Source organism: Pongo abelii, chromosome 11 (assembly GCF_028885655.2).
Source record: "Pongo abelii isolate AG06213 chromosome 11, NHGRI_mPonAbe1-v2.0_pri, whole genome shotgun sequence".
Classification (NCBI taxonomy): Eukaryota; Metazoa; Chordata; class Mammalia; order Primates; family Hominidae; genus Pongo; species Pongo abelii.
This window is the reverse complement of record NC_071996.2, coordinates 5,574,779-5,584,303: the sequence shown is the minus strand read 5'-3', so window position 1 is coordinate 5,584,303 and position 9,525 is coordinate 5,574,779.

Below are 9,525 nucleotides of genomic sequence, written 5' to 3'. Positions count from 1 at the left end.
ATGGAATGGAACGGACAGCATTGTGGAATGGAATGGAATGGAATGTGGAATGGAATGGAATGGAATGTGGAATGGAATGAAATATGGAATTGAATGGAATTGAACGTGGAATGGAATGGAATTGAATGTGGAATGGAATGGAATGGAATGTGGAAAGGAATGCAATGAATGCAATATGGAATGGACTGCAATTCAATGTGGAATAGAATGGAACGCAATGTGGAATGGAATGGAATATAAAGTGGAACTGAATGGAATGGAGGATGGAGTGGAAGGGAATGGAATCTCGAATAGAAAGTGGAATGACATGAAATAGAATGGAATGTGGAATTGAATGGAATGGAATTTGGAATGGAAAGGAATTTAATCTGGAATGGAATGGAATGGAATTTGGAATGGAGGGGAATGGAATGAAAATTGGAATGGAATGGTACGGAAGTTGGATTGCAATGTGGAATGGAATGGAATGAAATGGAGTGTGGAATGGAATGTGGAGTGGAATGTGGAATTGAATGTGCTGCAAAGTGGAATGGAATGTGCAGAGGAATGGAATGGTATGTGCAATGTTACGGAAAGGAATGAAGAATGGAATATGAAATGGAATGCGGAATACAATGGAATGGAATAAAATGAGGAATTGAATGGAATGGAAAGTGGAATGGAATGGAATGTGAAATTGAATGCGGAATGCAATGGAATGGAATGAAAGGAGGAATTGAATGGAATAGAATGTGGAATGGAATGGTTGAATGTGGAATGGAATGGAATAGAAGGCGGAATGGAATGGAATGTGGAAAGTAATGGAATGGAAAGTGGAATACAATGTGGAATGAATGTGGAATGGAATGTGGAACTGAATGGAATGGAATGCGGAATGGAATGGAATGGAATGTGGAATATAAAGGAATGGAATGGAATTTAATGCACAATGGTATGGAAAGGTATGTGGAATGAAATGGAAGGGAATGAAATGTGGAATTCAATGGATTGGAATGTGGAACGGAATGGAATGGAATGTGGAATGGAATGGAATGGAAAGTGGAATGGAATGCGGAATCGAATATGGAATGGAATGTTTGATGGAATGGAATGGAATGTGGAATGGAATGTGAAATGAAACGGAAGTATTGTGCAATGGAATGTGGAGTGGAATGTAGAAAGTAAAGTGGAATGGAATGCAATGGAACATGGAATGGAACGTGCAATGGAAGGTGGAATGCAAAGTGGAATGGAATGTTTAATGGAATGGAATGAAACGTGGAATGGAATGGACTGGAATGTGGAATGGAGAGGAATGTAGAATGGAAAGTGAAATGCAATGTGGAATGGAATTTCTAATGGAATGTGCAATGGAATGGAATGGAATGAGGAATGAAATGTGGAATGGAATGTGGAATGGAATGAAATGTGGAATAGAATGGAATGTGAAGTGGAAAGTTGAATGGAAGGTGTAATGGAACGTGGAATGGAATGGAACTGAAAGTGGATTGGAACATGGAATGGAACGTGGAATGGAACGTCGAATGGATTGGAATGGAATGTGGAATGGAATGGAATGGAATGTGGAATGGAATGGAATGGAAAGCGAAATGCAATCTGGAATGTAACGTGGAATGTAATGTGAAATGGAATGAGGAATGGAATGTGGAAAGGAATGGAATGGAAGGCAGAATGGAATGTGGAATAGAATGGAATGGAATGTGGAATGGAATGTGGAATGGTATGTGGAATCTAATGTAATAGAATGGAATTTAATGTGGAATGCAATCTGGAATGGAACGTGGAATGGAATTGGAATAGAACGGAATGGAATGTGGAGTGCAACTTGGAATGGTATGCAATAGAACGTATAATGGAACTTTGAATGGAAAGTGGAATGCGGAATGGAACATGGAAAGGAATGTGCAATTGAATGTGGAATGGAATGGAATGGGCTGAGGAATGGAATGTGAAATGGAAAAGGGAATGCAATGGAATGGAATGAAATGAGGAATTGAATGGAATGGAATGTGGAAAGGAATGGAATGCAATGTGGAATGGAATGGAATAGAACGTGGAATGGAACGTGGAATGGAATGCAATGGAATGTGGAAGTAAATGGAATGGAAAGTAGAATAGAATATGGATTGGAATGTGGAATGGAATGTGTACTTGAATGGAATGGAATGCGGAATGGAATGGAATGCAATGAGGAATAGAATGGAATGAAATGGAATTTAATGCGCAATGGTAAGAAATGGAAGAAAGAATTGGTAAGAAAGGAATGTGGAAAGGAAAGGATGGAGGAATGGAATGTGGAATGGAATGGAATGGAATGTGGAATGGAAAAGAATGGAATGTGGAATGGAACGGAATTTAATATGGAATGGAATATGGAATGGAATGGAATGTGGCATGGAATGTGCAATGGAATGGAAATGAATGTCAAAGGAATGTGGAATGGAATGGAATGGAAAGTGGAGTGGAATGGAATGGAATGCAATGTGGAATGGAATGGAATGCAATGTGGAATAGAATGGAATGCAATGTGGAATGGAATGGAATTCAATGTGGAATGGAATGGAATGGAATGTGGAATGGAATGAAATGGAATATGGAGTGGAATGGAATGGAATGTGGAATGGAATGAGTAATGGAATGGAATGGAATGGAATGGAATGTGCGATGGAATGAAATTGAATGTGGAATGGAATGGAAAGGAATATGGAATGAAATGGAATGGAATGAAATGTTCAATGGAATAGAATGGAATGTGGAATGGAAAGTGGAATGGAATGGAATGTTGAATGGAACGTTCAATGGAATGGCAAGGGATTCGGAAGGGAATGAGGAAAGGTATGGAATGGAATGGAGTGGAATGTGGAAAGGAATGCAATGGAATGCGGAATGGAATATATAAAGGAACGGAATGCAAAGTAGAATGGAATGTTGAATGGAATGTTGAATGGAATGTGGAATGGGAAGTGGAATGGAATGGAATGGAATGTGAAATGGAAAGTGGATTGGAATGGGGTATCGAAAGTATAGAAATGTGGGTTAGAATGTGGAATGGAATGAGGAAAGGAAACTGGACTGGAATGGAGTGGAATGTGGAATGGAACATGGAATGGAATGTAATGGAATCTGGAAAGGAACGTGGAATGGAACGTGTAATGGAACGGGGAATGGAACTTAGAATGGAATGTGGAATGGAATGGAATGGAATGGAATGTGGAATTGAATGGGATGGAATGTGGAATGCAATGTGGAATGGAATGTGCAATGGAATGGAATGGAATGTGGAATGGGAAGTGGAATGGAATGTGGAATGGAACTTGGAATTTAATGGAATGGAATGTGGAATGGAATGGAATGGAATGTTGAATTGGATGTGGAATAAATTGGAATGGATTGTGAAACGAAATTTGTAATGGAATATGGAATGGAATGTGGAATGGAACGGAATGGAATGCGGAGTGGAGTGCGGAATGGAATTTGTAATGGAATTTTGAATGGAATGGAATGGAATGTGGAATGGGATGGGTAATGGAAAGTGGAATGGAATGTGGAAGGGAATATGGAATGGAATGGAATGGAATGGCATGTTGAATTGAATGTAATGGAATGTGAAATTGACTGTGGAATAGAATGTGAAATGCAACGTGGAATGGAATGTGGAAGAGAGTGGAATGGAACGTGGAATGCCATGGAATAGAACTTCGAATGGAACGTGTAATGGAAAGTGGATTGGACAGTGGAAAGGAACCTGGAAATGAATGCGGAAAGTACCGAGGAAAGGAATGTGGAATGGAATGGATTGGAATGTGGAAAGGAATGTGGAATGGAGTGGAATGGAACATGGAATAGAAGATGGAATTGAATGGAATGGACCGTGGAACGGAATGGAATGAAACGTGGAATGGAATGTGGAATGGACCGAGGAGTGCAATGTAGAATGGAATGTGGAGTGCAATGTGGAACGGAATGTGGAATCCAAAGGAATGGAATGTAGAATGGAATAGAATGGAATGTGGCATAGAATGGAATGGAATCGTAATTGGAATGGAACATGGAATGGAATGGAATGGACTGTGGAATGGAATGGAATGGAATGTGGAATGGAATGCAACGTGGAATGGAATGCAATGGAATGTGGATTGGAATGGAAATGAATGTGGAATGGAATAGAATGTAATGCTTGGAATGCGAAATGGAGTGTGAAATGGAATGTGGAATGGAAGGTGGAATTTAATGAAATGGAAAGTGGAATGAAATGGAATAGAACGTGGAATTGTACAGAATGGAACATGGAATGGAACATGAAATTGAACGTCGAATGGAATGTGGAATTGAATGCAATGGAATGTGGAATTGAATTGTGGAATAGAACGTGGAATATAATGCAAAGGAATTTAATGGAACGTGGAATTTAACGTGGAATGGAATGTGGAATGGAATGGAATAGAATATGGAATGGAATGTGGAATGAAATTTAATGGAATGTGGAATGGAACGGAATGGAATGTGGAATGTAATGTGGCGTGGAATGGAGTGGAATCTACAAAGGAATGTTAAATGCAATGTGGAATGGAATGTGGAATGGAATGGAATGGAATGTGGAATGAAGTTTAATGGAATGTGGAATGGAACGGAATGGAATGTGGAATGTAATGTGGCGTGGAATGGAGTGGAATCTACAAAGGAATGTTAAATGCAATGTGGAATGGAATGTGGAATGGAATGGAATGGAATGTGGAATGGAAAGGAATGGAATGTGCAATGCAATGTGGAACGGAATGCAGAATAGAATAGAATGGAATCTAGAATGGAATGTGGAATGGAATGGAAAGGAATGTGGAATGGAATGTGGAATGGAATGGAATGGAAAGTGGAATGGAATATGGAATGGAATGGAATGGAATGTGGAATAGAATGTGGAAAGGAATGTGGAATGGAACAGAATGGAATGTGAAATGCAATGGAATGGATTGTGGAATGGTGTGTAAAATGGAATGTGGAATGGAACGAAATGGAATGGGTTATGGAATGTGGAAAGAAAGGTGGAATGGAATAGAATGGCATGTGGATTGGAATGGAATGGAACGTGGAACAGAATGAAATGTAATGGAATAGAATAGAATAGAACAGAATAGAATAGAATAGAATGGAATAGAATAGAATGTAATGGAATAGAATGGAATGTAATGGAATGTGAAGTGGAATGAAATGGAATGTTGAAGGGAATAGAATGGAATGTGGAATGGAATGGAAAGTTGAATGGAATGGAATGGAATAGAATGTGGATTGGAAAGGAATGGAATGTGGATTGGGATTAAATGGAATGCAAAGGATTGCGAAATGGAATGTGGAATTGAATGAGGAATGGAACGTGGAATGGAATGGAATGGAACGTGGAAAGGGATGTGGAATGGAATGGAATGTAATGTGCAATGGAATATAGAATGGAATGTTGAATGGAATGGAATGGAATCTGAAATGGAAGGTTGAATGAAATGTACAATGGAATGCGGAATGGAATGAATTGGAATGTGGAATTGAATGCAGTGGAACGTAGAATGGAATGGAATGGAACGTGTAATGGAACGTGGAATTCAATGTGGAATGGAATGTGCAATGGAATGGAATGGAATGTGAATTGGAATGTGGAGTGGAATGGATTGGAATATGGAATGCAATGTGGAATGGAAAGGAATGGAATGTGGAATGGAATGGAAAGTGGAATGGAATGGAATGGAATGTGGAATGTAATTTGGAATTGAATGGAAAGGAATGGAACGGAATGTGGAATGGAATAGAATATGGAATGGAATGGAATACGAAATGGAAAGCAATGGAATTGAATGGAATGTGGAATGGAATGGAAAGTAATGTGGAATGGAATGGAATGCAATGGAATGTGGAATGGAATGGAATGCAACGCAATGTGAAATGGAATGGAAAGGAATGTGGAATGGAATGCAATGTGGAACGGAATGGAATGGAATGGAATGGAATGTGGAATGGAATGGAATGGAATACGGAATGGAATGTCATGGAACGGAATGGAATGTGGAATGGAATGGAATTGAATGTGGAATGGATTGGAATGGAAAATGGAATGGAACAGAATGGAATGTGGAATGGAATGGAATGGAACCTGGAATGGAATGTGGACTGGAATGCAAAGGAATGTGAAATGGAATGTGGAATGGAATGCAATGTGGAATGGAATGTGCAATGGATTGTGGACAGCAATGCAATGGAATGTGGAATGGAATGTGGAATGGAATGTAATGGAATGCGGAATAGAATTGAATGATATCTGGAATGGAATGCAGAATGGAATGAGGAATGGAATGTGAAATGGAATGGACTTGAATGTGAAATGGAATGAGGAATAGAACATGGAATGCTTTGGAATGGAATGTGGTTTGGAATAGAATATGGAATGGAATGAAATGGAAAGGATTTTGAAATGGAATGGAATTGCATGTGGAATGCAATGTGGAATGGAAAGTGGAATTGAAGATGGAATGGAAAGTGAAGTGGACTGTGTAATGCAAAGGAATGGTATGTGGAATGGAATATGGAATGGAATGGTAAGGAATGTGGAATGGAATCTGGAATGTAATGTGTAATGGAATGTGGAATACCATATTGAATGGTATGGAATGGAATGTGTAAAGGAATGGAATGGAATGTGGAATGGAATGTGTAATGGAATGGATTGGAATGTGGAATGGAATGTGAAATGGAATGGAATGGAATGTGGTATGTAATGTGGAATCTAACGTGGAATGGATTGTGCAATGGAACGTGGAATTGAATGTGCATTGGAAAGTGGAATGGAAAGTGGAATGGAATGGAATGGATTGTGTAATGGATTGTGGAATGGAATGTGGAATGAAAAGAATGTAATGTGGAATGATATGTGGAATGGAATGAGGAAAAAAAAGTGGAGTGGTATGGAATGGAATGTGGAATGCAACGTGGAATTCAATGTAAAGGAAAGTGGAATGGAATGTGAAATGGAACATGGAATGGAACGAGGAATGGAACGTGGAATGGAACGTGTAAATGAATGTGAAATGGAATGAGGAATGAAATGGAATGCAATGTTCAATGGAATGGAATGGAATGGAGTAGAATGTGGAGTGGAATGTTTAATGGAATGAAATGGAATGTGGAATGGAATGGAAAGTGTAATGGAATGTAATGGAATGTGGAATGGAATGTGGAATGGAATGGATTGTGGAATGGAATAGAATGTGGAATGGAGTGAAATGGAATGGAATGTAGAATGGAATGGAATGGAATGTGCAATGGAATGGAATGGAATGTGGACTGGAATGTATCGGAATGTGGAATGGAAAAGAAAGTGGAGTGAAATGAAATGGAACGGAATGTGGAATGGAACGGAACAGAATGAATTGGAAGAGAATGTGGAATGGAATGGAATGGAATGTGGAATGGAATAGAACGTGGAATGGAATGAAGTGGAATGGAATGTGAAATGGAATGTAATGGAATGTGGAATGGAATGGAATAGCATGTGAAATGAAATGGAATGGAATAGAATGTGGACTGGAATGTGGAATGGAAAGTGGACTGCAATGTAGAATGTATTGGAATTGAATGTGTAATGGAACGTGGAATGAAATGGCATGGCATGTGTAATAGAACATGGAATGCAACGTGGAATGGAAAGTGGAATGGAACGTGGAATGGATTAGAAAGGAAAGTGCAATGCAATGGAATGGAAATTGGAATGGAATGTAATAGTAAACTGTATGGAATGTGGAAAGTAATGGAATGTGGAATGGAATGCAGAATGGTATGGAATTCCGAATGGAATGTGGAATGGAATGTAATGGGATGGAATATGGAATGGAATGTGGAATGTAATTTGGAATGGAATGTGGATTATAATGTGGAATGGAATGTGGTATGGAATGGAATGGAATATGGAATGGAAAGTGGAATGGAATGGAAAGAATGGAATGTGGAATGGAATGGAATGGAAAGTGGAATGGAATGGAATGGAAAGTGGAATGGAATGTGTAATGGAATGGAAAGGAATGTGGAAGGGAATGTGGACTGGAATGGAATGGAAGGTGGAATGGAATGATACAGAACGTGGAATGGGAAGTGGAAAGTAACGTGGAATGTAATGTGTAACGGAATATGGAATGCAACGTGGAAAGGAATGGAACATGGAATGGAACGTATAATGGAATGTGGAATGGAATGTGTAATGGAATGTGAATGGAAAGTCTAATGTTATGCGGAATGGAATGTGTAACGGAATGTGGAATGGAATAGATCGTGGAAAGGAAAAGAATGTGGAACGGAATGTAATGAAAGGTGCAATGGAATGGAATGGAATGGACTGGAATTTGGAATGGAATGGAATGGAGTGTGGAATGGAATAGAATATCGAATAGAATGGAATGGAAAGGTATCTGGAACGGAATGGAATGTAACGGAATGGAATGTGGAATTGAAAGGAATGGAATGTGGAATGGAAAACAATGTGGAATGGAATGCAATGGAATCGAATGTGGAATGAAATGGAATGGAATCGGAAGAGGAATGGAATGGAATGGAATGGAATGTAGATTGGAAAGGAACGGAAAGTGGAATGGAACAGAATGTGGAATGGATTGGAATGGAATGGAATGTTCAATGGAACAGAATTGGAAATGGAATGTAATGGAATGGATTGTGGAATGGGAAGTAATGTAATGAGGAATGGAGTGGAATGGAAGGCGGAATGGAATGGAATGGAATGGAAGGCAGAATGGAATGGAATGGAATGGAATGTGGAATGGAATGGAATGGAAAGTCTAATGGAATATGGAATGGAATGGAACGGAATGTGGAATGGAATGGATAGGAAATGAGAATGGAAAGGAATGGAATGTGGAAGGGAATGTGGAATGAAAAGGAACAGAATGGAATGTGGAATGTAACGTAGAATGGAATGGAATATAATGTGGAATGGAATGGAATGGTATGGAATGTGGAATGGAATAGAATGGAATGAAATGTGTAATGGAATGGAATGGAATGTGGAATCGAACTTAATGGAATGTTAAATGGAATGGAATGGAATGGAATGTGGAAAGGAATATAATGGAATGAAAATGAATGTGGAATTGAATTGAAAGGGAAGTGGAATGGAATGGAATGGAATGGGGAATAGAATGGGGAATGGAAAGCAACGGAAGGTGCAATGGAATGTGAAATGGAATATGAAATGGAACGTGGAATGGAACCTGGAATGGAACATGTAAAGGAACATGGAATGGAATGTGGAAAGGAATGTGGAAAGGAATGGAATGGAAAGTGGAATTAAATGTGGAATGGAATGGAATGGAATGTGGAATGGAATATAATGGATTGTGGAATGGAATGTAGAATGGAATGGAAAGTGCAATGGAATGGAAAGAAATATGGAATAGAACGTAGAATGCAAAGGAATGGAAAGTGAAATGGAACATGTAATGGATCGTGAAAGGGAACGTGGAATGGAATGGAATGGAA